The sequence below is a fragment of the Chrysochloris asiatica genome, unplaced genomic scaffold, assembly GCF_000296735.1.
Source record: "Chrysochloris asiatica unplaced genomic scaffold, ChrAsi1.0 scaffold00087, whole genome shotgun sequence".
NCBI lineage: Eukaryota > Metazoa > Chordata > Mammalia > Afrosoricida > Chrysochloridae > Chrysochloris > Chrysochloris asiatica.
The window spans coordinates 11,246,864-11,252,863 of NW_006408605.1; the positions used below are offsets into that span (position 1 = coordinate 11,246,864).

At 42.9% G+C, this 6,000-nt stretch overlaps 1 protein-coding gene across 6 annotated transcripts in view; it reads left to right on the forward strand.

Moving 5' to 3' along the window:
• PCDHAC2 (protocadherin alpha subfamily C, 2) overlaps positions 1–6,000 on the forward strand; it is a 220,163-nt gene that overhangs the window by 189,319 nt on the left and 24,844 nt on the right. The window lies entirely within an intron of this gene.

A 6,000-nucleotide genomic window follows, 5' to 3' on the forward strand; every position in this document is an offset into this window, starting at 1 on the left:
CTGTAACTCTTTGAGTGTAGTGTACCTAGACTAATAATATTCCTATCCACGTCCCTAATTTCTAGCTCAATGTCTATTTCTTTGTAAATAATAAATCATTTTAGTTAAATAAATAACAACACTCCTGGAAGGTAGCCATTATATCCATTTTATAGATGATGAAACTATAGGTCACTCTTACCTAAAGTATAAAAAATAATAGGAAGCAGAATGGTAGAGTTGAGATGTGAGCCTAAGGCATCTGATACCTAATCCAGTGTGCTTTGTACAACATCTAAACTGCCTTCTGTCACTGTATCCTTTAGAGGGCTCTGGAGAATGGCTCCCTGCCTAGCAACCAATTCTAATCTGGAAAGCTTCACAGCTGGAAGTCCTTAATGATCTTGGGGAGGGGGAGAATCCGCTGGGAGGAGGGCCTCTGGGGGGAAAAAAAGAGTTCCTGGAAGTACTGCACCCAACAAGAAATAGGTTGGTAACAAGAGCCAGGTTCCTTAGAGGAATACCTCTAAGTAACACTATCTATCTCATATTTCAGTTTCCCTGCATGCCAGACATTGATCTATGTGATTTACGAGCATTCTCTCTTTTTAATGTTCACAATCCTATTGTTGTTGTTAAGTGCTGTCGAGTCGGTTCCGACCCATAGCGACCATGTACAGGGTTTCCGAGGGTGTAGATCTTTACGGGAGTAGAAAGCCTCATCTTTCTCCCGCGGAGCGGCTGGTAGTTTCAAACCGCTGACCTTAAGGTTCGCAGCCCGATTCGTAACCACTACGTGGGTGGGTATTATTATCTTTGTTTTACATATGAAAGACTTGGGACTGAGAGGCTAAGTTATTTGCTTAAGGTTACATCCTCCATAAGATAAGCACTGGACTGATAACTACAAGGTCCATTATTCAAGCCCACCAGCCATTCCACAGGAGAAAGATGAGGCTTTCAGCTCCCACAAAGATTTAAAAAGCCTTGGAAACACTATACATGGCTACTATGAGTCGGAACCGACTCAACAGCACTCAACAACAACAAAAATGTATAAAAAGTGGAAAAGCTGAAATTCCAACTCAGGTCTTTTTTAAGCCCAGAATCTGCTTTGTGAGCATTGTGCTACCCCAGAGATAAAACAGCTGACAGAGGCAGGAGGCATTGGGATAGGTAGGTTATAAAGGGAAATTGTCCTCCCTAGGCCTTGGGGAACCTTTCTGGAAACAGAAAGAAACAACAGTGCATGAGCTTTGCTGGATTGGGGGGTCACAAGAATGGGGGGAAATGTGATCTTTGTAGTTAGGTCTTGAGGCCATACACCCAATTTTTGAATCTGAGTTCACAACACATGTTGTCTTTATACTCTTAACCTAGAAATGGCAGGAGTTATTTTGAGCACAAAGCAAGAGCTGTGGCTTTAAAAATATGCCAAGTGTATTTATCTCTTCCGCTCCAGAATTGCTGAAAATTAGTCCAGCTGTGGTCTGAAGCGCCGAACAACCACAAAACCTTCTTCTAGGTCAATTCATTCCACTCAAAGCAGTTGAGACACCCACGAGTACCAGTCCCAGCAACCTTCCTATTACCAACCCTGCCTTCCATTCCTCTCCACCTACTCCAAGGATCCAGATGCTTGACTACTGAAGCAAGCTCCTCCCTCCCTCCCAACCACGCCTCCTTCCTACCCCCACCTCAAGGCTTCAGGAGAAGTTTTTTAAAAAACAATAACAGTTCTATTTTTAAGCTAGCAAGCCAATGTGAGAATAATTTTTTCAGCTTCATTTCTAAAACCTTCTGTGATGCAGGGCAAATCATTTGTTGTGATTTAAACCTTTTGTTTCTTATCTGTAAAAGTGGGAATTCTTTAAATGAAAAATAAAATAAAATGTTTAATGAACTGGGTGATCCTTAATAAGCAATCCAATCAATATTTCTTAAGGAATTAAGTGAATCTCTGCTTCTCTTCTTAATTTAATGGGCTCCTACTTTGTGTCAGGCACTATTCAATTTGACTTTATGTGAATAATCACATTTAATCCTATGACAACACTGGTGGTTAGGTGCCATCTCCTTTACAGATGAAAATTGAGCTCCAGCAATATTAAATAATTTTACACACATCATGTAATTATCACATAGGGTAAACCAGAGTTAAATCTACATATTCTGATTACAGAGCCTAATATTTTATAGACAGTGGATCTTTATTTTAACATTCCCTTAATTAGATGGAAAATTCTTTTCACTGTCAACTGAAGGGCATAAGAATCAGAGAAATGCTGGCCCAGATGGTTTTCGTTCTCCCTTTCTTTCACTGATCCTGAACAGGATTTGGGTTTCAGGCCACAGTTCTCTTGTGTTTTGTGGGCTGTAATTAGTACTTACATTAACATTGTCCAATTCATAAAGGGTTGAATGGGGAGGAGGAGGTGAGCTTGACCAGGTGACCCACAAACTCCACAGATGGTGAGGGGTGGGGAAGAAACCAGATCTGGTCTTTAGGCAGATTTGATGGTGGATGATTTTTGTCTTTTGGTAAGGCTGAACATGTACAGTTCTACAACCTGCCAAGTCTGGCAGTGTCTCTCTGTCTCTGTCTCTCTGTTGCTCTCTTTCTGTCTCTGTCTCTCTCTCTCTCATATACACACACGCACACGCACATGCACACGCACACACACACACACACGAAATGGCTGCTTAAAGACAAGAATATACAATATCAGACAGCAGTGCTGACTTGGGGAGAGGATATGAGGCAGTGGGGAACGACGAGGTATCACTGCCTAGAAAGCCTTGAATATTCTCTTGCAAACCCAGAATCTGCAGAGTCTTCCATGACCTGACTCTTTTCCCTTGGCAGCAATAGGCAGCAGAAGCAGCGCCAGAGAACGAGCAGTCCAGGAGCGCTGCCTTCTGGGCCGGAAACGACTGTGATCATTTAATAGCCTTTGCTGTCTACACTGACCTAGCAGAGTGGGCGGTAGGCAGTCTCCATAGTGCTGTCTGGCAAGATAGTCCCTGGCTTTAATCAAAATGATGGGTTTTCTGGAAGCTCTTTATTAACCTCAGCACTGAAATCCAAGAGATGGTAACAAAGGGATGAATGAGGAATGAAGGGGCGGAGTTGAAACCTGGAAAAGCGGTGGCTGTGATTTTCCAAAGTACCTCGCCCTCACTTCCTCATTCCCTTCTCCCCTACACTCCTTCTTTGAATTGATTTTAGATTACAGACTCTGCCTGATTTTCTGTGTCTCACAATGGTGAAAAAGTAGTTAATAACCATAATAATTGCTACATTTGTATAATGCTTTCAAAGTTTTCCAAGGGCTTTCATAGCTGGAGTCACACTGCCTGGGTTTGAGTCTAAGGCTCCACCAGTTAGTGAACATGTGACCTCATTTTAAAAACAGCCATACTAGTAGTATATCCTTCATATGGCTCATGTGAGAACCAAAAATTATAATACAGGCAAATCTACTTATCAAGTGTCAAGCATGTAAAAAGAGCACACTAAATGACACGCCCATTTGATATAAGCAGGAAATGGATCATTTCTATTTAATGGATAAAGAAATTGAGGCCTGAGATGTCTAAATACATTACTGGAATCTACACATTATTGATAGAGCTATGACAGTCCCTCAAGTCCAAAGGGAGTATAAAACAAGGTAAAGAGAGGAAAGAAAGCATAAAATCCCTTCCAACATTCTCCTAGTGCGGCATTGTAGGATGAGCACTGGACTGCTAACTGCAAGGTTGGCGGTTCAAATTCACCAGTCACTCCTTGGAAACTTGATGCAGGGTTGATGTGAGTCAGAACTGATTGGTAGCAACAATATAGGGGAAATTGGTGTAAATCAGAAACCTATCCCTGAACTACCATCCATCCATTCCACCTACTCCACCCTCTCTGGTCTTGGTGGTTGTCCAGAGCACTTTCAAGTGGGGATTGGGACTGAAGTTATAAACACGGCATTTGCTTCACAATTTTAGGACCTTCCCAGGTGTTTGCAAAGCATCCATCCCAGTCATCCCCAGTTACTCCGTGAACTAACTCATGCAGCCAGAGTTAGTTTAGAATGAAAGAAAAATTGGGACATTTTGCCAAAAAGACACTGGGCAGTACCTAAGAGAAAGGTAGGTGAATTATAGGATTATATGAATGGCCAGCTACCTATAGAGGACAGTTTTTTAAGTTGCAGATCTGTGTGTTGTCTTGGCTTTTAAATCTAGTCCTACCTGTTTGGGAGAAATTGGTCATTACAGGAAAAAATGGCAAAAAGTTATAATCCCTCTCCAGATAACCACTTGTTGTTGTTAAGTGTCATCGAATCAGTTCTGACTCACAACAACCCTGTATATGGATCCTGAGGAGCAGCTGATGAGGAACTGTCAACCTTGTGGTTCAAACCAACCTTACTGTCCAATACTTTTCCTACCTTGCCACACCAGAACTCCAGATAACTACTTTTTTTTTTTTAACGCTTAATTGTGTGTTATATGATAGTTTACATGGGAGAACAGTAGCTTCACATTGATCCCATTGTATATCATTTCCTTCCCATGGTTACAATCCCGTCCATGCATCATCCACCAACCACAGGGTATACCCCGCAAGCTTGTCCCCTGGTCATCAGCACACAGCCCCTCTCCCTCTCCAGGTCCAAAGTCCCCAGCCAGTCCATCTCTCCACATTGTTGTCTCTGCCACCATCTCTGGCATCACTGCTTCTCTGGGTAGGGTTCTGTTCTTCGCTCTTCTCCTTTGATGGTCCCAGGGACCTCTGCTCCTAGACTGCAAAGTTTATCTCTCTCCTCCGTTTGCTACAAAATGTGTACCTTTACATTTCCAGCTCTTACAACCAGTCCTGATAACAATTATTCACCATTGTATTGCAAGAGACCTATCCACATCTCAGTTCCTCAGCCCCACCTAGACAGATTGGATACTACTCAGTGAAAATTCTATCTTGCTCCACGCCCTCTGCATCTAGGTTCCGTCTTGAAAACTTGTAAGCCAGTCATTTCTTGCCTCTGTAGCCCCCTCCATTCTGGGTAGCCAATGTCCAAGTTGTCCATCCCTGTCCTTCCGTGTGTAGAAGGGGTGGGAATGATCCCCGCTGCGAAGATTTGTTCCCTCTTTTGAGCTACTGCTTCCATAGATGTAGGTCAAGTTCATTAAATTGTATCAGATTATTCTTTTTTTCCTCTTCTTTCTTCTTCTAGTTGAGCTCTGATCATCTAGCCATTGAAGCCAGATCAAGTGGGTATTATCTGTAAGTGTGGGTGTACTTATGCATATGCCCTCTCTTCTTATCAGCTGGACACTTCACTCTCCACTCTAGTCCTCTGTGGCTATGTCACTGACTCTGGGCCCAAGAGTCCCCAAGTCTTGCCACACTGCTGGCCAACCAGGTCTCCAACCAGGTTCACAGGAGTCTATTGAATGTTGTAGGACTTAGCTCGTAGCTTCATTGCTGTTTTGCCCTCACTTCCCCTTATCCGTGAGAAACGAACGTGGTCATCAATCAGAGCGTGTATTCCCATTGGGAGTTAGTCTTAGAAGAAGGTTTGCCCTGAGGGGACCCGGCCACTTGCCTTGATGTCTACTGAGCTGGGCGAGCCACTTGTTTGTTCTTGTAGTAATCAGTCAATCTGCCTGTATTCTTTTGTATTTTTCTAGTCAGTCTTTCTTTTAAGAAGTATCTTCTTTTCTTCTGGCTGCTCCAGGCTGGTCTGCTTGTCCTTTCAAGTGGAAATTTCTCCTCAGAAGATTCTGGATTCTGTTCAGGATTCCACCTATGGTCTTGTGTAATGCAGAGGCTCCGCAGGAAGCCTCCTTCACTGGGCACATTGTAACCCCCTTTTAGATATTCCAATCAGTTATAGGCAGAAGACGGACTTATAAGCTTTCTATGATAATATTTCTGGCTATTCCTTTCTCTCCCCCTCCAGTGTCTATTTTATAGTGGTATGCCAGGGAAACCAAGATTCAAAAGACAGCCAAGCATCTTAA